Consider the following 22,849-nt stretch of genomic DNA (forward strand, 5'->3'; position numbering starts at 1 on the left):
GATTATAATGAGTTTGGCAACACACCAATGCTCTACGTGGTATTGATTTCACATCACCAAATATGTTCTAGCTAGACTGGACCTATTAAAGTGGAGAAGCACTGGGTTTAGGAAAATAATTTAAAGTCCTTGATGCCTTGTTTCAAGACACAGCAGACCAGAGGAGAGTAAGCAGCCAGAATTTTGAATGCAGCATTGATACTTGTGGCAGAGAGGAGGAAAGCATTGCTCCTCACCATGGGTCAGGGATCCCATCTGACATCCATTAAAGAGGGATGTTCTCAACAGTTATCCCCTGCCAATGTGAGGAATATATTCCAAAAAACTAAGAACCAATGAAGCAAAAATCCCAAACACCTCACACAGGCATTCAAGATTTGGGAATACATTTTAAAGTGTCACCATCCACAAATTTACCATGGCCTTAAATGTTTTCTAACTCATTCATTCACCAACAATACCAGTGAATCAGGATTCACACAGTCAAATATTGCCTGCTCTGTACAGGCTATAAATGGACTGTTAAAGGAGCCAATCTTTTGACTGAGAGGCCTGGACTCAAGATGGTGGTGCCTGTGCAAGGCATCAGAAAATGATGAGACGACCCCCTGTTTGAGAGGCAGCAGCAGAGAAGATGATCCACAGGATGGTAACCACAGTGAGGCTTCACAGATGAAGAACAGACAGATTGCAGACCGTTGGCAACTTGAGGCGAAGAACTTGAGGCTGGTGACTGTGGTCACAAACCAGGTTGTGGACTGCTGGAGACTGTCTGAAGGGTACTGTATATTGGTACCAGGATGCGGGAGGGATGCTGAGGCCGCTGAAGAAATCCAGATATTGTTGGAGGTTCAGATCTGGTGCTTGGGTTGTTGATGGTTTGGACTGGAGTTTGTGTAGCTGTGGATGCTGGAGATAAATTAACGGACACTCAGTGACTCTGGAGGTACAATCAGTTGCTTGTCTTTCTCTGACCGCAAGGGACACCAATCAATTTCTCTCGATGTGTGTCTGTCTGCCTTACGACAGACTAAAGAAAATTTCATGTAATATTTACCTGTTTATTTCATGACCATAAAGGAATCTTGAATCTTAATAAGGACCATCACACCCCCACACATTCACTGCAACTTTGAGTTTGGCCCAAATGCATCCTGCAGCTTCCATTCACTACACCCTTATTCAACCACGACTGCCACATTACAGAAACAACAGCAATAACCTCACAGAGGGAAATGACCTCCCCAAAAACTTGCTCCAACCAGCATTCCACAAACTAATCAGCGGAAAATTTCAAAAGTATATTCTGGCATCTAAGATGAGGCATTTATAAGGGGACCTCCTGAATTCCACCTAAAACATAGGTTTTAAACTATATTCGCTGTATAAGGCTACCCCAAGTCTGGCACTTTTTGCTGAACAATGGAGTGATGCTGCTAGGCATATTTAATCTACCAATTTGCAGTATTTTAAAGGCAAATCACCCCGTAAGTTTTATTAGCATATTTTAAAATAAACCACTGTTGGCTCCTTTAAAAGGCATTTTAAAGCTTGTACAGAACTGACGGCAGTCAGACTGGGTGAATGGATCCCACGAGGGAGCGTTGAGACTTTGGTGCTAAGGTTCATATTTTAAACTTGGCACATAAGACGAAAATATCAGTGGTTTTGGGGTGCCGGCATATACAATCTCTTTCAATTGTAAGATTGATAGGCATGCTCATCAGCTGCTGGAAGGAACCCATGTACAACATAAAATCAAGATTGACACTATTGGTGTCAAATGAACATTGAATGGTGCCTGGTGTTGCAATCCGCCAGCTCTGCTTATCGTGGAATGTGAGACCTTCGTGTGTGCCAGTCACAGTATGATAAAGGATGCAATTTGTACTGCACCGATTACTGTATTGGAGTTACTTTGCAATAGGGTAAGGTTTTGGAGCTTAAATATCTTTTGTCGAACCACTCTCAACCAATTTGAGTGCACAGGGGATTTGAAGTATTGAATCTACTATTGTTTGATCTGAATAAAAACAGGGGAACTAACACAGATCACCACCAAAATCACACAGTGCAATTTTGTTGTTGGCACAATTTCACCCAGAAATCATCACTAATATGTGATGTACTCCAGATAAAAAGGATCTAGTGCAATGGAGTGCATAAAAAAGTGGTGAGTGATCCAATTTTTAAGTATTGATAATGTCGAAAAAATATTTAAACTTTAAAAATGAAACCAAAATAATTAAAACTTGGAAGTTACCTTCCCTTTGGCTTATCTGTGGCCCAGCAATTCCAATTGATTATGAGCCATATTACAACATGAGCTGCACACCTCCATGCCTGATGAGCTGAACACCTTCGATACCCACTTTGGAAGGAGAACTCAAGAGTGCCCAGGAGAATCCCTGCAAAGGTTGAGGACCCGATTTTATCTGTCTATGAGGCCGACACCAGAACATCATTCAAGAGGGCAAGAGAAAACTCCAGAGAGTTGCTAACTTGGCCTGCGACATCATAGGCACCAGTCTTCATTCCACTGAGGATATCTATAAGAGGCTGTGTCTTAAGAAAGCAGCCTTTATCCTCAAGGACCTCCACCACCCAGGCTATGCCCTCTTTGCTCTGCTACCATCGTGAAAAAGGTACAAGAGCCTGAAGACAAGCACTCAGCGGCACAAGGATAACTTCTTCCCCTCTGCCATCAGATTCCTGAATGATCAATGAACTGAAGACACTGCCTCACTTTGATTATTTTTTGTGCACCATTTTTAGTTATTTTTGTAAGGCGGTTTATGTAAAATGTTTCCACTGTGATGCTGGTACAAAACAATGAATTTTGTGACTTGTTCATGACAATAAATTCTAATTCTCATGCTGTGGGTCCCATAGTAGGTTAAATGCTGAAGAATCTCAGGAAGGATTTGTTTATAATTACTGAGATATTATGAGAAACAAGGAGATCATTTGGTCCTTTGTATCTACGTAGGTCCCCAAATGAGTATTCCCATTTCCCCTCTTCCTTATCTTTGTACTCCTGCAACTTGCACTAAGGTCATTTACAAGAAGAAATTAACCTACCAGAGAATGCAGATGGATACATGGTTACCTGAGCGAGATGCAAGCAATCATGAGGAATCCAGTGGAGGAGCAAATACACTGTAAATTCAGGACTTGAACATTGTAAAAATCCAAGTGAAGTCCTTGCCTTAAAGTGGATAAAATGCCAGAGATTTGAAATGATAGCCATTCAAGATCTGCCCTATTTTCTTGAATGCATGGGCAGAAAGGATAGTGGAAAAAAGATTCAATAATGGTTTGTACCTTGCAATCGATGGAAGGGTGCCAACACTTGGTGCTGAACTCGGTCTTTAATTTCTCTTGACTTTCGTTGCTCCAGGGTTGGAAAGTATTCCAGTCAGCCCTGACATCCAGGAAGTGTGATATCACCAAGTACACAGAGTAGCCAATCACCTCTAATTATTTTCACAAAGAATAAATCAAAAAGTATAAGGCATATTTTCACATGTATTTTCGAGAGTTTACAAAAGGTAAAATAAGAACTGAAATATTCATATGAAATAGCAGCATAAATTTAAACACCTGCAGTACGAATGAATTTTATACTTTTTAGCCATGTATGAATCAGCTGAGTCTTTATTTTTGTTGAACTATGGTCACTGGTCAGAGGAAGGTAATTCAAATCAAGCTATAATTAAAAGTTACTCAAAATTTAATTGGCTCTGAGCTTGAAAGGAGAATGTTACCCAAGTTATTATTTAAAAAGTTATTGTTGAAAATTTGTGAAGGTGAGCACTTTGCTTCTTCAAATATCCGTCTATTTCAAGAAATATCTTGGCAATCCTGGTATGTTTCACTCTGCCTCACCTAAATAGCCTGCAGTTATCAGAAACCTCATGAGGATTTACGCCTGTATGTATACATTTTCATGTGAATGCAATGGCTTCTCTATGACCAAATCCTGAAAATCCCATAGGACTGTTTGGCAAAATGTTGAGGGGAAAATGTTCAGTGTCTGCATGGAGAGAGATAATTGGAAGTTGGAAAATCCAGGGAGGAACATAGGTGTGCCCTGCAGTGTTTTGAAGAATATTTAGATTTCACAGATTAAGCTCCAAATTGACATATGCAAGTGTTAATTCTTCTTGAGAGAAATAAAGCAAACAAAAAGAAAGACCTTGTAGCATTTAGGCAGGCAATTCAAGTAATAATGTAGCAGACTACATCTCATGTCTCATAGTAACTCCTAAATTGCTTGTAAATTAAAGTGCTGAATTACTCTTAGAATATTTTTTCTCATGGAAATGATAGGAATGGAATAATTTTATAAAAAACAATAGCTACATGAACAGATGTGAATGATATGGATTTTAGTTTCCCACTAATGAAGGATAGTTACCCTCCTAACCTGCAATAGGTTTATTTCAAGAGGAAACTAAAAGTATTATTCATACTGACTTTTTCAGAATGAGCCATCCCTATGTAAATAAAAAAAAGTACCTGGATATTCAGGATTGAGATCAAGTGCTGTTGATGGTGAAGTACACATCTACTTGTTGACACCGAATCATGTTTATGCATTTGAAATATCTAATATGCTATACGCGTAGAACAATGCACCAGGCAAACAGACACTCCAGCCCTTCGAGTCTGCACCAAATTATTATTTTACCTAGTCCCACTAACCTGCACTGTGACCATAGCCCTGAATATCTGTCCTATCCATGTACCTGTCCAAATTCTTCTTAAATGTTAAAATTGAGCCTGCATTCACCTCTTCATCTGGCATCTCGTTCCACACTCCCACCACTCTCTGTGTGAATATGTTCCCCCAGTGAAGAGGTCGAAGGATGGGTCAGTAAGTTTGCAGGTGACGTGAAGGTTGGAGGAGTTGTGGATGGAGCTGAAGGTTGACGAAGGTTACAAGAGGATATAGACAGGATGCAGATTTGGGCAGAAAAATGGCAGATGGAATTCAATCTGGATAAGTGTAAGGTGATGCATTTTGGAAGGACAAATCAGAAGGCGGAGTAAAGGGTTAATGGTCGGTTATTTAAGAGTGTGGATGAACAGTGGGACCTTGGGGTTCAAATCCATACATCCCTCAAGTTTGCTGCACAGGTTGATAGGATAGTTAAGAAGGCCTATGGGATGCTGAGATTCATTCATAAGGGGATTGAGTTCAGGAGTAGAGAGGTCACTTTGCAACTATACAAATCTCTGGTGAGACCACACTTAGAGTATTGTGTTCAGATCTGGTCACCTCAATATAGGCAGGATGTGGAAGCTATGGAGAGATTTACCAGGATGTTGCTTGGATTGGGAAACAAGTCTTATGAGGCAAGGTTATCAGAGCCGGGACTTTTCTCTTTGGAGCATAAAAGGATGAGAAGAGACTTAATAGAGCTCTCCAAGATCATGAGAGGCATAGACAGGGTGAACAGCCAGCATCTGTTTCCCAGGGAAGGAATAGTAAACACCGGAAGACATATGTACAAAGTGAAGGGAGGGAAGTTCAGGGGAGACATCAGGGGTGTTTTTTTTTTATTTTATTTTATAAACACAGTTGTGGGTGCCTGGAATACCTTGCCAAGGATGATAGTGGAAGCTGAAACATTGGGGACATTTAAGAAACTCTTAAACAGACACATGGATTGAAGAAAAATAGAGGGTTATGGATTAGGGAGGGTTTAGTACTTTTTTTTAAGGGAAATTATATATGGGTCGGTGAAACATTAAGGGCCAAAGGGCCTGTACTGTGCTAAATTGTTACATATTCCCTCTAAACATTTCCCCTTTCACCCTTAACCCATGTCCTCTAGTTTGTATCTCACCTAACCTCATTGGAAAAAAGCCTATCCCCCTCATAATTTTAAATGTCTCTATCAAATCTCCCCTTATGTTCTATGCTCCAGGGAATAAAGTCCTAACATGTTTAACCTTTCCCTGGAGGTCCAGGCAACATCCTCGCAAATCTTCTCTGCATTCTTTCAATCTTATGATAACTTTCCTGTAGTGAAGTAACCCAAAACTGCACGCAATACTCCAAATTTAGCCTCACCAATGTCTTGAGCAATTTTACCGTAACATCCCAACTCCTATACTTAATGCTTTGATTTATGAAGGCCAAGATGCCAAAAACACTCTCTACAACCCTATCTACCTGTGACACCACTTTCAGGGAATTATGTATCTGTATTCCCAAATCCCTCTGTTCTACTGCACTCCTCAGTTCCCTACCATTTACCATTATCCTTTCTTGATTTGGCTTCCAAAATGTAATAATTCACATTTGTCTGCATTAAATTTCATCTGCCATTTTTCAGCCAATTTTTCCAGCCGGTCCAGATCCCTCTGCAAGTTTTGAAAACCTTCCTTGTTGTTCACACCTTGAATCTTACCACACTATAATCCATATTATTGATAAAGATGTCAAACAACAATTGTCCCAGCACCGATCCCTGAGGCACAACACTCGTCACAGGCCTCCAGTCCGAGAAGCAATCATCACCTACCATTCTCTGGCTTCTCCTGGGTAGCCAGTGTTCAATCCAATTTGACTACATCCCCATGAATACCTAATGTCTGAACCTTTCTGACTAACCTTCCATGTGCGACCTTGTCAAAGGCCTTACACAAACAAAGAAGACAACATCCACAGCCTTTTCTTCATCAACTTTCCTGGTAACCTTGAAAATTTCTATATGATGGGTAAACATGATCACCCACACACAAAACCATCTTGACTATCTCCAACTAGTCCCTGGCTATCCAAATACTTGTGTGTCCGATCCCCAAGAACACCCTCGAATAATTTACCTACTACTGATGTCAGGCTCACCAGTCTATAATTTCCAGGGTTATTTTTGGAGCTTTTTTAAACAATGGAAAAACTTGATCTTCCAATCCTCTGGCACCAATCCTATGGCAAAGGACATTTTAAATATTTCTGCCAGAGGGCCTGCAAGGTCCGAGGAAATATTTTAACAGGCCCTTGAAATTTATCCACCCTTGGTGGATAAATGTTTGGACATTTCTCCATCCTAGTGATAAGGAATTATTTTTTTTCTCTAATGTACATCATATTTACTCATTTCATCACAGACAAACAATTTCACTTGTTGACACTTGTAAATATCAGAGCATAATCATTTCAGATCATTCTTCAGTGGTTTTATCTATTAATATCCTAGAACCATAAAGCAATGGCATTTGAATCAATGTTATTGTCTGATCCTGATATTTTTGAAATTTATGAAATATCAAATTTCCTTTTTAATAAAAATTCCTCCTCTGAGGTCTCTGGTTTGGTAATCTGGGATTCCTTTAATGCATGCATTAGAGATCAAATAATCTCTTTTATAGCTGAAATAAAAGAGTGCCAATTCAAAGAGAGATGAACTAGCCAACCAGTTGAAATGTATTAATCAACAATATGCCTTAATGCCAAAACCTGAGCTTTTAAAAATAAAAGGGTCAAACTCAAAACTAGACATAATTTGCTTCTTACCCAATACAGACCCATTTTTTTTAAAAAGTAAATCTAAATTCTAAATTGGGAAGCTTTTAGCCAGCCAAGTTAAAAACTATACAGCCAAACAGCTTATTACAAAAATTAGTAAACATGATGGAGTGACTATTACTGATCATTTTGAGATAAACAAAGCTCTATAGAACTGAATTGATTAAAGGTTTGGTTTCTGTAGTGAAATTTTTGGATAATTTAAATGTTCCTTCTCTATCTTCAGAGAAGCAGTTACCACTGGAGAAGCCCATTTCTTTAGAGGAAATTGCTGCAACAATTAACTCTTTGCAGTTTGGCAAAGTTCCTAATCCTGATGGTTTCCCAGCAGAGTTTTAAGGATTTTTTTCTATGTATTGATACCTCATTTGGATTTGGATATTTCTGAATCCTTGGCTGCTGCAAAATTACTGGATTATTATTTATGAAGCTTCAATCTCTTTTATTCCTAAAAAGAATAAAGATTTTTCTGACTGTTCTTCCTACAGACTAATTTCTCTTTTCAATGCCAATGCTAAGATATGGTCTAAAATTTTCACCCATAGATTGGAAAATATTATGCCTCTTATTATTTCTGAAGATCAAACTGGGTTTTTTTAAAGGTCATTATTCACAATTTAACATTAGTCATCTATTAAATATCCTTTATTATCTCATTGTTTCACCTTCTGAATGTATTATTTCATTGGATGCTGAAGAAGCCTTTGACAGAGTAGAATGGGCTTGCTTATTTAATGTATTAAAGAAATTTAACTTGGGTCCTCAATGTATTAATTGGATTAAATTAATACATTTATCTCCTATTGCTTCAATTTTTACCAATTCAATAAAATCCAAACCATTCAAGTTTCACTGTGGAACTAGACAAGGTTGCCCTTTAAACCTGTTATTATTTAATCCGGCATTAGAACCATTAGCAGTGGCCTTTCAGCAATCAGATGATATTTCTGGAATTATAAAAGCTGGGAATGCTCATAAGGTCTCGCTTTGTGCGGATGACCTTCTATTGTATATATCTGACCCTGATCATTTGATTCCAATTATTTTATCACTCCTTCATCAATCTGGTCAATTTTAAGGATGTAAATTAAATCTCAAGAAAAATGAGATGTTTGTTTTGAACTCTTCCAGTTCTTTAGACCTTACTGTTCCTTTTAAAATTGCTAAAAATCAGTTTAATTATTTAGGTGTTACTGTTACCAGGAACTTCTACAATTTGTTTCAGGATAACTTTCTCTCCTTAATGAACCATGCCAAAAAGTTTTCAGCTCAAAGGTCGCCTCTCTCAATGTCCTTAATTGGATGCATTAATGTCATTAATATGAATATCCTACCTAAGTTCCTATATATTTTTCAAGCTCTACCTGTATTTCTTCCCAAAACATTTTCTGATTTGCTTGATTCAATGATCTCCTTTGTTTGGAAAAATAAACACCCCTGTCTTAATAAAACCTTTCTTCAAAACCCTGAAAAGAAAGGGTGTTTGGCATCGCCTAATTTTAGATTTTATTATTGGGCAGCTAATATTAGATATATTACTTTTTGGATTTATCATAAGTAATGCTGTAAGCTGGATTTCTACAGAAATTGAATCTACTAAGAATATTTTCTTATTTCGATAGTTGCAGCACCATTACCCTTTCCTGCATTAAATCGGTGGTTTTCAAACTGCCCCCCTAAATTCACATTCCACCTTAAGCAATCCCTATGCCATAAGTGCTGTGATTGCTTAAGGAGGTATGGGAAGGGAACGTTGAGAACCATTGCTCTAGACCCAATGACACTGAAATATTTCGCTTGAGAAAAGTTGTCATTGGTGCATTTCCTTGGGGTTATGAAACTTTGCAGATAACAAGTTAATTAGATACAATTAAAACAGTGGTTTTCAAACTTTTTATTTCCAGACACCATATACTGGACCATACAAGGTGATATGCTGATCTCCCAAGTATTTCATTTTTGATATACAAGGCAAGAGAGAGCCTGTTTGCATTGACTATCTTAAAGTTGCTCACTTAGAGAATGAGTTTCTAGCTACATCAATGACCAGGAGCAAACTGGTTGTGCCAGTAAACAGAAGCACAATTACTACCTCTGATGGGGATAACACATCTCCAACTGCAACACCTCCACCTGTAAAAACAACAAGGTCTGGGAGAAAAGTACACTGGCCAGCTTGTTATACACAATATTTCAACACCTGAAAGGACTCTAAATATTACACATCTGTAATGTTACCTTTTATCTCATTATCAGTCACTTGTGCTCACATTTTGTGCTCTTGTGATATTGGAGGGGGTTATTATAGCAGACTTCAATAGAGATATTATCTGAAGGCTGCACCTGGCAATTGGATTCAGGTGACTCAGGCAGTTGGATATGAAAAAAAAGCTCAGATCAGCAGGAAGCTGATTGGGCAATAGAGATCAAATGATCCAGGGAACTTGTGGCACAGGGTGGTATTAATTCACTTCAACTCAATAGTCTAGGTTGATGGTATTATTGACTGGAGTTCCACACGGTATAGGGGAGTAGTACAGACCAACAGACAAAAGGTCTTACTTGGATTTGATAAGAGGATAGGAGGGAAGTAAGGTGAGAATTGATTTTGGTATTTTGTATTCTAATTGAAACTGGAAAGGTGATGTTATTTCCATTCAGTTGTAAGGTGCTGAGACAGAATGGTGTTGTTCCCCCAATTTGTGGGTAGAGTCAGTCTTGCACTGCGTGAGACCACGGACAAATATGCCAACGAGGGATAGTGTGGGGAATTGAAGTGGGTGGCCATTGGGAGATATGTGCTGTTGTGGTAGATAGAGCTGAGGTGCTTATTGAAGTGGTCTCATAGTCTGCATCCAGTTTCTCTATTGTACTAGAAATTACAATGAAAGGACCAGATTCAGAAGATGACCCCTAAAGATTCAAAAATATTCCTTCACTTGGAAGGACTATTTGGGGCCTCAGATGGTGATGAGAGAGGTGGTGTTGGTGGAAGTGGAATATCTCCTAAGGTCACAAGGGTAGGTGCAGAGATTGGAGTAAGTGTCTGGTAGAGGAATGATGTAAGTGGCATATATGGCAGAGGATGATGTGTTTGATAGTGGGGTGATAGGTGAGGATAAGGGGAATACTGTTCTTGTGTGTGGGGTCCAGAGCAGCTGTGTGGGTAATGGAGGAGATAAAGTTGATGGCTGTAGAGGAAAAACCACATTAGAACACTACAGCACCATACATACCCTTTGGCCCTCGATTTTGTGCTGATCCATATATTTAAAAAAAAAATTTACTAAACCCTCCATCCCTTATAACCTTCTATTTTTCTTTCATCCATTTACCTGTCTAAGAGTCTCTTAACTCCTTGTGTTTCAGCCTCCATCACCATCCCTGGGAAGGTATTCCAGGCATCTACAACTCTCTACATATTTAAAAAAAAACTCTAATATCTTCCCTAAACTTCCCTCCTTCCACTTTGTACATGTGTTCTCTGGTGTTTACTACTCCTGCCCTGGGAAAAAAGTATTGGCTGTTCACCCTATCTATGCCTCTCCTCTTGTAGACCCCTATCAAGTCTCCTCTCATCATTCTATGCTCCAAAGTGAAAAGTCCTAGCTGTGCTAACCTTCCCTCATAAGACTTATTTTCCAATCAAGGCAACATCCTGGTAAATCCCTGTTCACCCCCTCTCCATAGTTTCCACATCCTTCCTATAATGAAGTGACCAGATCGGAACACAGTACTCTAAGTGTGGTCTCACCTGAGATTTGTTGAGTTGTCACATGACCTCTCTACACCTGAACTCAGTCCCCTTTATTAATGAAGCCTGGCATCCAATAGACTGCCTTAAGTATTATATCAACCGGTGCGGCGACCTTGAGGGATGTATGGATTTGAACCCAAGGTCCCTCTGTTCATCCACATTCTAAAGTAACTGACCATTAACCCTGTACTCGGTCTTCTGTTTTGTCCTTCCAAAATGCATCACTTCACACTTATCTGGATTGAAATCCATCTGCAAACTTTTGTGTTTCATTTTTAATGTCAAAGGTCAAACTTCTCTGCTGGCTCTAGGTCTGACCACTTTGTAAATAATGAATTTGATCTGTTTCTGTAGTGAGACGGACACTGAGGTGTTATTTTTCACAGCTACTGATAAGGAGTTAGAAACTTGCTGAGGAACCTCCACCTGGCATCTGTCCACATATCTGTTTGCCCTTTACCTTGATTTGGAGTATCGTTCACTATTAAATGATAGGAAGCACCATTAGCTGTTATTTTGACAGCAAAGACCAGGCAATTGCTTCATTGCATGGGTACAATTCTTGTCAACTTCAGCCTGGTTTTGGCAATCATCTGCTGATAAAATGAAGCTTTCATCAAGTCAACTGATAATTGGTATCATGAAATCTGATCCTAACAAACATATCACAGTAGATGGGAAACCATGTATCAAAAATGAGTCTCACCTGCAATCTTTTTGTAAGAGAAAAGTATTTTTTTACACACAATCAGGTGTGCTGTCTACAATCTATGCCGTGAATCAGAGACAATAGGCAGCCACTAGCTTCTGCTTTCACGTTTGAGAAATTGAAAATTGAATCTGTCAGTTGTTCCTTGGAGTGCACGCCATTATAATTTAATTATGCCTTCACTCCTGTCCATTTTTTAAAAAAATTGCTTATTTTGCAGCTTTACAGGATTGACTTTCAATCACATTTAAAATGTAACAGTATTACTTCAAATTGTTAAATTATTGCTGGCAAGCATGTTGGATGGAATAATTCTCAATACAGTAGATCTTTGGAATTTCTTACATAGCAGATTAGTTGCACATTCAGAAATTTTTGGAACCTCCAAAAGAGGTTGCACGTTTTATTTATACATGTATTTTGGAAGCTATCACTCTATAATGGCAGATTTTTAAATGTTATGCACTATTCTTAATTAGCAGAACTAAGAGACTGTCAAGTATCCGCAGGGATCAAAATAATCTCCAGCTGCCGGTCTAGAAAAGCCAAAAATATGCTGAGACATGCTCAGACGTATCGACTCTGCCTGAGAATGATGGAAGTAGCCACTGTAATCAGATTTTCCATCCTGTGTCTGCAAGCAAAGTAATTTGAAAATCCTTTGCTTCATTGCAACCAAGATTGATGTAAATGGTTGAACTTCTTTCCTACCAAATGATATTCCAGTTGGATTTGAAAGGGAAATATTCACGAATTATTTATGGATATAATTAGCTGCTGTGTCAATCGGCTAGTGGTAAGTTGATTTAAATACAGAAAGAAATTGGGCATGAAGTCAAAAGGACTGTGAGATAATCATGTCCTTTGTGTCAATATCAGACTGGTACCTTGAAACTCATTTATTGTATCTCAGTTTTCCAAAAATCCAGGTGAAAGTAGAAGTGCCCACCTTTAAATGAAATGGAGAGGGCAGGCTATTCAGCAATCCTTTTGAGAACCATAGAACACTACAGGACAGAAACAGGACCTTCAGCCATTTAGTCCATGCTGAACTATTATTCTGCCTGGATCCATCGACCTGTACCCAGACCACAGCACTCCATGTCCCTCCCAACCATGTACCTATCCAAATTTTTCTCAAATCCCAAAATTAAGCCTGCAATTATTACCAGTCCATTTACACTGTTTAACCATGTCAAATGTTCTCACAAAATGTTTTCATTTTGAAATATTAACTAGGTTCCTTTTTCCATAGATGCTGACTGAGTGTTTCCAGTTGAGTGACAAGCATTATTGCAGCTCCAACAAACTGGGTTCGAATCCGCCAATGTCTGTAAAGAGTTTGTATATTCTCCCAGTGTCCACATGAGTTTCCTCTGGGTGCTCTTATTTCCTCCTGTGTGCTAAAGATTTATAGGGCTAATTGGTCACATGGGCATAATTGGATGGTGCAAACTTGTGGGCCAGAAGTTGCTGTATCTCTGAATTAAAAAGAAATTCTGTATTCATTTCAGGTTTCCATATCTGTTTTGATTTATGTCAACTAATTTGAGCATACTTAAAACAATTGGCTTTATTTATGTTGTGGATTTTAAATGTTTTCAGTGAGTTTAAATTATATTGAGCGTTTATCTCCGTTGCAGTCTGTTCTATTGATGTTGTTAAATGGTAGAAGGGAAGATGAGGAAAGAGAAAGCAAGACAGTTGATCTACTTCTCAATCACTTTTGCTTCCTGAATGTTGATAACTACAGTATTTACCTGTCTTCTTGAGCATCCTTTGCTCCTGTGATCCATTCCCATTTCAGCTCCCAAAAATGTCATATTACGTTTTCATATCAAGTATGCATCTACAGTACACAGTACAATGATACACAGTTAGAAATGAAATTACGTCCTCCAGAAACCACAATGCTACCCGCATAACCATGATTACACATCAGACAACACAAGACACCATTTCTACTCCAGACTAAACACAAGACTAAAATGCACCTACACAATACTACACAATGAATAAAAAAAAGTGATAACAATACAGTAAAAGATTAAAATCTAGTCAATAAGCACAGTGGAGACAATCACACTTCAGACACTCAGAATCTTATAAAAGTTCAGTGACGTGAAAAGAAGAACCGCCACACAGTTCAAAAGTCCATACAGGCCCGTTGGCTTCGGCAGTAATGGTAGAGAGACCCCCATGGTCTCCCCTCTGACCCCACCATCCACTGCAGGGGCCCATTCTTCCAAGTGTCACAGCCTCCTGAATTTCCAGTCCAGGCACATGACACGGCTACTCCAGGCACCCAGTCACCTCCTCCACAAAACAGTCAGCTGGACATATGCCGCCTGTCCGGGCCTCCTGATGCAACTTTGCCACAGTGTCTCCTCCTTGGCCACTGTCAGTGCCTGACATCCGGAAGCCCCATCCCCAGAGCAGGGGCCTGGCCACAGCAGACCAGGTGAGGCTGTGCTACCTCTTCCACACCTTCACCTTACTTTGTAGCTCTTCTCAGCGCTACTTGCCAATCTTCATCTTTTTTTAAAAATTGAGCACGGCATTCCACTTGTTCTGCTTCGGTAGCATCATGGCCTGGAGAGCCCGCTGCCATCAGCCGGAACCATAATGTTTGGAACAAAGACACTTCTTTTCTTTTTTTTGCCCCATGTGCTGCACAGTTTTAAATTTCAAATTAAGCAATTCACATGTGATTAAAGTGCACATTCCAGATTTTATTAAAGGTATTTGTATACATTTTGGCTTGACCATGTGGAAGTTCCAGCATTTTTTATATATAGTCCCCTCATCTCAGGGCATCATAATATTAAGGACAGAGCAATGGTTAAAATCTAAGGAACTACAACCTTGTGAACAACTGTCCATTCTTCATTGGCAAAGATATTAAGTGGTCTTCACTTCCTCATCACTCCTTCCTTGAAATCATATCCAACTGGCACTTTATTAATTTCCTCCTTAGAGAGAACCTTATCTCTCACCTCAGAAAGATCAGGATCTCTGTTCTGCCTCTCTATAAATTCCTTTTGAGATAATGACAAATGTTTAACACTAGCACTCTGGTCCAATAAAGAAAGATGAAAAATTTTTGGCAGGTCATTACTACCTGTGTGTTCTTGTGCATTATCACAGACTCTTTGTCCTTTCTAAATCAATCTGTACAGCATCGTCTTCACTGGCAAGCTTTTTAGCCATAGCCCGCATTACTGCACAAGCTGGATCTATATCAGAATCTATCTTGGTCTCATCATTGACTGGTTTATCCGTTAACCTCACTGCAGGGACAACTTTACCCTCTGTAAGATCATTTCCTAATAACAATGAAACCCCAACCACTGGTAAACTTGATCTGATCCCAATCATAACAGGTCCATTAACTAATTCTGATTTCAACATTATCTTGTGCAGAGGTATCGATTCCGAATCACCCCCGAACCCCAAATCAAATTTATGTCACCCACGGCCGTCTGTTCAACAAACTCAAAAACACTGTTAAACATGAGGGATTGGGTGGCCCCAGCACCTCAACAGGTTTTGTACTGTTACTTGTGGTGCCCTTCCTCTAACGAAACCTTACCCTCTGACAGAAAATATTTGAATTCCTCCTTAATTTTAACAGCTGGTCTAGAGCCATTTTTATTTCTGTGTTTCATCTCTTTGAATATAGGCATCTGGTCTTGCCTCCTTTTTCTTTTTCCTCAGCTCAGAATAATTTTCTATCACATGACCAAGTTTCTTACAATAGTGAAAAGTGGACATGAAGGTTTTTTTCCTTTTCTTGCTTCCCTTCTTCTTTACCCCTAGTGTTACTTCCCAATTTCTTTTCTAACTTACTTGGATATTTCATATTATCCTTTTGGAAAGTTCTGCTTGGTACAAATTTAACCTTGTAGATTAAAACATCTCATCAGCTAATTTAGCAGAATCCACCCTTTTCATTTAAAAATGCTTTTATGTCCTGAGGAATGTACCTTTTAATTTCCTCATCTAAGACAAACTATTTATGTCTGTTTTAGTCACCATTTATCTCTTTTGATGTGCACCTTGGTCAAAAAACACAGCTTTGTCATATGGAAAATCTGTAAAAGACTGTTTCACTGATTTTCTCAAATTGCTGTATTTTTGTCTATAAGCTTCTGGAACTAATTCATAAGCATTAAGCACAGCTTGCTTTACAGTAACATAATTAGCAGTTTGTCGGATGGTAAGGACAGAGTAAGCCTGCTGAGCTTTTCCTTTAATCACACTCTGTAACATGAGAGACCAATGGTCTCTTGGCGATTTTAAGCTATCAGCAACTTTCTCAAAATGCTGAAAGTATTTATTTATCAATCTTAGCCTCATTAAATGGAGGAACTAACTTCACCTCCCGACTAGTCATGAACCTCTCACAAGGACCATGAGGTGAATCTGCTTCTTCTCTCTTCTCTCATTCGTTCCTTTTTTCCCCTGCTTCTCACTTTTCTAACTGTAGCTCAAACTGCCTTTGTTTTCTTTCAAACTCCCTTTTCTTTCTCTGCATGCTTCGCCTCCAATTTAAGTTTTTCTAACTCATACTACATTCACTCTCTTGCTCTCATTTGTATTTTTCTAGTTCAATCTTTTCCAACTGTAACTGCTGCTCAAGGGTTTTACTATTGTGAAATTGTTTTAAGTCCTCATCTCCAAATGTCCCCTCTTTTACATTGTGGTCCGCTATAACTTTCTGAGTTGCTATTTTTCTCATTGACTGTTTTACCCCTGGAATTTCCAACTTGTGTGCGATAGCCAACAACTCATTCTTTGTAACCCCCTGCAAATCTGCAAAGATTGGCTATCCCAAAAAAAAACTTATTGATATCCATTGCTGCTGTTTTTCCACACACATGTGTGCATTTTAATTGGCTTTCAAAAAGGAATTTAACCAAACAAATTGAAAATCAATCAGCTCCAATTTTGGATACATCCTGGATGAGCCCTCAACTTGTTGTGCCATAGACCAGTAGCAATAGAAATTCACCAAGACAACGGTATCTTAATACAATTTTTATTAATAATTATTAATAATATAACCTTACTTAAATCTAAACAACTCTGTGTGTGTGTGTGTGTGTGTGTGTGTGTGTGTGTGTGTGTGTGTGTGTGTGTGTGTGTGTGTGTGTGTGTGTGTGTGTGTGTGTGTGTGTGTGTGTGTGTGTGTGTGTGTGTGTGTGTGTGTGTGTGTCTGTGTGTCTGTGTGTCTGTGTGTCTGTGTGTCTGTGTGTCTGTGTGTCTGTGTGTCTGTGTGTCTGTGTCTGTGTCTGTGTCTGTGTCTGTGTCTGTGTCTGTGTCTGTGTCTGTGTCTGTGTCTGTGTCTGTGTCTGTGTCTGTGTCTGTGTCTGTGTCTGTGTCTGTGTCTGTGTCTGTGTCTGTGTCTGTGTCTGTGTCTGTGTCTGTGTCTGTCTGTGTGTCTGTGAGATACCCAAACTGTTATAGCTTAGGCACAATTCTGATAAGTTAATTCAAAGTTCAGTCTTATAAATCCTGTGTTGAAACCCAGAACCTTTAAGCTAATATTCAGAAATAATTATGAAGTTGGTGAGAGACCAAGTCATCAGACATCTCAAAACTTATGAATTCTTGTCAAGTTGCTTTCAAAGGAATGTTCCTTCATATGAAAGATTTGTTACAACTTCAGTCTTCCTTGCGTAGGCATTATGAAACTTGTGACTTCCCCAAATCCAGACAAGATTTAAACAAAATGACCATTAGAATGATCATGATCCAAATGCAGGACTGATTCAGTTTCCTTTACTCAGACATGGGTCAATCAGAAATGACCATTACAATAGCCACGGTATTACTGCTATCCCTTGACAAGGAGAAGTGATCTTCTTTCCTGAAGTCACATTAATTCTGTCTCTCCAGATGACTTTCTGATAAACTAAAATGCTGCTTTTACAAGTGTCTTAATCACATGACTTTCTTTATCTATATTGGTTTTTCAGTTTCAGTTTCCCAAAAACCTGAGTCATATCGCAGATGACCTTCAGTTTGAACAGATGTCTTCCTTAGTAAACACTTATTGTTTCAGTCTTTCAATTGAGAACAATAATGCTGGTTTTATGGATTTGGCTTAAGTGCCAGGTTGTCTATTTCAAAATGTTATTATGAACACCTCAGAATTTATTTTGCCACAGGTGTTACATCATGAAGATAAGTTAGCCAGTACCTGTGGCAGACATACATGCCCAGGCCATAACACCCTCACCACCATGTTTCACAGATGAGGTGGTAGCTCTGGATCTTGGCAGTTCCTTAATGTCTCCACACTTTGCTCTTTCCATCGGTCTGATACAGATTAATCTTGGTCTCATCGATCCGCAAGACCTTTTTCCAGAATTCTGCAGGCTCTTTTAAATGCTTCTTGGTAAACTGTAATCTGGCCATCCTGTTTCTGTGGCTAATTAGTATTTTGCACCTTGCAGAGTAGCTTTTGTATTTCTGATCATGAAGTCTTCATTGACACATCCACTCTTTCCTCCTGCAGAGTGTTTCTGAACTGCTGGACAGGCGTTTGAGGATTTTTCTTCATTATGATGAGAATTCTTTTGTCAGCAGTGGAGGTTTTCCTTATCTTATCAATCTCTTTGTGATTACTGATCTTACCAGTCTTCTTGATGATGTTTCAAACAGTTGATTTTGGTAATCCTAAGGTTTGGGTGACATCTCTTACTGTTTTATTGGGTTTTATTTTAGCCTCATAATGGCTTATTTGACTTTCATTGGGCACAACTGTGGGCCTAATGTTGAAAGGTGGCAACTACAGACTCCAAAGGTGATCAAAAACTTGGTAGCAATCCTAGCTCTCTTATACCTGCACCAATGAAACAATTAATCACAAGCAACTGCAAAGCCAAAGGTCCCAAAGATTATGGTACCCTGAAATGGGAGAACTTCGTATTTTTAAAAAAATGGAAATCCTGTGTTGAAACCCAGAACCTTTAAACTAATATTCAGAAATAATTATGAAGTTGGTGAGAGACCAATTTCTACATGGTAAAGCTAAAATGTAAAGAAATAACCTTGAATAAAATCTGGAATGTGTACTTTAATCACATGTGAATTATTTGATTAAAAATTTAAAACTGTGGAGCATAGGGGCAAATAAAGGAAGAAAAATCTTTGTCCCAAACATTACGGGGCACATTTAGGTGGTAAATGGGAACAATCATAGGGATAGGCCAGACAGCATTTGAGAAACAAGGTGTTCTCTAGTTTGTCACGGATGATACATTTGCACAATAGACCAATTAAAACGTCACAACTGACAGGGAAAGTTGAGTGACTTGGCTGACTGATCTAAAGCTCTTTGCCATAAAAGGCACTAGATTGAAAAATTATAACCCTTTCAACTTTGACTGCAGATTGTAACTAGCAAGATTTAGAATCAAATGACGCCAACCTTTTGTGAACATCTTTTTGGCATAACAAAGCAGTTCATGCATTTCCTCTGGGACAACTTGCTGCAGCACAATTGAACACTCCAATTTAATATGATGCATTACTTTCCAAAGTTCAATGAAGCAGATATTGCACCACCTTAAGCTGCTGTTGCTTCTACAGCCATTCCAAGCAGCAACAAAGGACTGTTATATAATAGTGCCCATCCCCTCACTGTGGAGACATGGCACGTTTGCATAAGTCTGTGAATTTTACAAAGTAAGATAGAGGTGAACTATTACTTGGAGTCAGTGCTCAAGAAGGAGGTAAGAATAAATTCCAGTGAGATGACCCAGAGATACTGCGACAAACGACTGCGAAAACATAAGGCAAACACTTGCTGCCAATTTGACACTGAAATACTTATGGCTATAGTGCGACCACCACAGTATAGTCTGGAAGCACAGATGCTTAGCACCATTGACAGTGGATAACCATTTCAGTTCTGTGTCACACTCACATGTCTATCCATGGCCTTGTGTACCAAGGCCACCCGTAAATTGGAGGAATAACACCTGACTGTGCACTCTCCAGCCAAATGGCATTAACATTGACTTTTTTGGTTCCTACTAACTGCTCTCTTTCCCCCACCACCCCCCCCCACTTTCCCCTTCCCCCACCTCCACTTTCTCCTTCCAGCTCTCTTCCCCCTTTCCCTCTATTCCCCTTCCTGTTTTCCCCCCCTTCCATCTCTATTCCCCTAGCTACCCCTCCTCCCTCCCTCCCTGCTGCTCCCTCCCTTCTCCACCTATTTCCTCCTGCCTTTGTGTCCATGCCCCCCCACCCAACACTCTTTTATTTGGATATCTGCCAGCATTTTCCATACCTTAATGAAGGGCTCAAGTCCAAAACGTCCATTATGTATTTTTACCTTTGCTATATAAAGGACACTATTTGCTGAGTTTCTCAGCATTGTGTTTTTGCTTCTCTTCATACATAGTTTCTGATTGTTCTCTCATGAATCCACCTCTGTTTGGACAATTTTTATGATGTGCCACCTTTAGATTCTAAAACTTCTAGAACAATGGAAGCTGGTTTGTTTCTTACAACTTCTTCAATTTGTTGTTTCTTCCATGGTTCTACATAAATGTTCCCCTTTTAATAGTGCAGTTGGATTATTGCTCATGGTAATACAACAGGCTATTATTATTTTGTACATCTCTACCTCTACCTCTTAGTTCATCTGAACAGTGGAATGTTAGCCTTGGGCTCCTGAATGAGTTAAATAAGTTTAGTAGATGATGATGTGCAATAATTATGAGGATACTTGATATCCAGGAAACATGTCATATTAATGTTCATGAGTGCAACCAGCATTGGGTCCTAAAACATGTGCCAGACATTTTACTCGTATAAGTCAGCCAGCGCCTCTTTGAACAATGGACAACAGGCCAACTCCCATTCATCCTTCTTTAACATGGCAGGTGATATGTTTGCCTTTTCTGTCGGAAACTTTGGAGTCTTGTCATGATTGAGTAAATATAAATGTAACATTATCAACTGGAAAGATGGCAAGTAAAGAACTGGCTTGCAAAAATCATGAACATTTGAAAAGTTGATCCTATCTGGAATACCATGTGATATGTTGTCAAGCCAGTCATCAGGGAAGGAAATGGCTACAGCCAGTGATGAGTTAAAGAGGCAATTGGATGTGTTTTAATTTTGAGGCAAATGAAGGCAACGAATGGGCTTGCCTCGTATTTCAGGAAATTATTGCGATGTGTTTTGTGGCCATTGGCAAGATGATAATTGTCACTGATCTTGATGAAAGCATATCTCCAAGATCTGTGGATGGAATTCCTTTCTTTCTCCTTCCTGTTCTATCTATTTAACAGGGAAACCCTGTTCAGTATCAGTTGATGTCCTCAAATTGGCTGATGAGCCAAATGCATGAAAAAAAAATTGAAAACGAACAGGCCAGGAAGCAAGAATCATTTTAATTAATATTTCAGTAACTATGTAGAGGGCAAAGTTGATATTGGAACCTATAGAAAAATAGGTTTAAAAAAATATAAAATATAAAAAAAATAGATTAAAAAAAATCCTGGAATATAATTTATAAAACATAACTAAATGAGATGAAGGGGCCAAATTACTTCAGCAAGCTTCTTCAAGATGCTTGCCATAAATTGAGGGATCAAAGATCTATAAGGTCAATTGCTTATCGCACTGGATAATTGTTCATGCCTCTGTCTATTCTGTGAAGAGTTGGTTTAGGGAATGATGGTGAGTCATTACTTGGTCATTTTTTTTCATTTTGATGAGCTTCATTAAACAATTTAGAAAAATGCTGCAATTTCTCATGTTTCAAACTAAGTCACTCAACAATTTTTTACAGCACAGTAACAGGCCCTTCTGGGTCCACGAGCCTGTGTTGGCCACAAATACCCCACTTCACCTACAACTCCCGTAGTTTTTGAAGGGTGGGAAGAAACTGGAGGAAACCCATGCAGATATGGGGAGAAGGTAGATACTCCTTAAAGATTCAAACCTGGATTACTGGCACATTAGGGTTAATAGTGAAACTAACCCTGCCACCCATGATTAATCCGGCTTTATTGACCAGAAGCATTGATATCCCTTTCATAAACATGAAAGTATCTGAGCTCTCTTGCTTAAGAGTTTTCAAATCCTGCAATTATTTATTGATCAGTGGGTTGGAAAACTTGTACATTTAAAGGGCACCTATTTCATGATTCTCATTATAGTAGTATAGTTAAAATAAAATCCCAATATGCCATTTAAACTAATTATGAATATAACTGAAAAATGTGATATTCTTCAGTGAACTTGTTCTGGCAAAGTTGATTTGTTTTCCAGTTTGGGAGAAAAAAAATGACCAGTGGGCTCTGTCTTGCTCAGTTGTTTATATAGTGGTAAATATTTAAGGAGAGAGTTCAAGAAATGTAAACGAGATGAGAGGTCGTTACTCAGACCACAGTCACTTCGTGACTTCTACAAACTAGAACATTGGGTGATGAAAGCTGACTTCTTCACTTTCTGTGCTTCCAGTGCGATGTCAAGAATACTCTCAAGCCCACTGTTGACAATAATCAGATGGTGCTTCCTTTAATTGGTGACACTGAGCTCACTGACACATTATATTCACCAAAAGGCAACATGCTTGCTGTAATTTTAAACAGGTGAAAAAAAATGATGCCTTGTTTGTGAAATGCAAAGGTGTCAAAATAATGAACACTAAATGAGTTGCAGATCAATGGGAGAATTAGAAAAATTGTTGCCACTTGATAGTTTCAGATTTCAAATAGCATTGATTCCTTCTGGGAGACTAGATTCTCAAAATTTGTTTGGATGGAGTCACTCAAGCTGAAAAAAAATCTGGAAGGAGATCCAACCTGGAGCA

General features: G+C 38.9%; 1 long non-coding RNA gene across 6 annotated transcripts in view; it reads right to left on the reverse strand.

Moving 5' to 3' along the window:
- The window catches only part of LOC138744844 (uncharacterized), a 154,948-nt gene that overhangs the window by 107,290 nt on the left and 24,809 nt on the right, over positions 1-22,849 (reverse strand). Inside the window, exons 3-4 of one of the 6 annotated variants that reach the window (XR_011345807.1) lie at positions 3,325-3,476; positions 406-909 (exon numbers count right to left, since the gene is read on the reverse strand). The exons of 3 other annotated variants lie outside the window; for them this stretch is intronic. This is a non-coding gene — a long non-coding RNA (uncharacterized lncRNA). Of the gene's footprint in view, positions 1-405; positions 910-3,324; positions 3,477-13,775; positions 13,859-22,849 lie in introns of those variants that run through there. 2 more of the 6 variants (XR_011345808.1, XR_011345809.1) reach the window with 2 other exon arrangements.

Source organism: Narcine bancroftii, chromosome 10 (genome assembly GCF_036971445.1).
Source record: "Narcine bancroftii isolate sNarBan1 chromosome 10, sNarBan1.hap1, whole genome shotgun sequence".
Classification (NCBI taxonomy): domain Eukaryota; kingdom Metazoa; phylum Chordata; class Chondrichthyes; order Torpediniformes; family Narcinidae; genus Narcine; species Narcine bancroftii.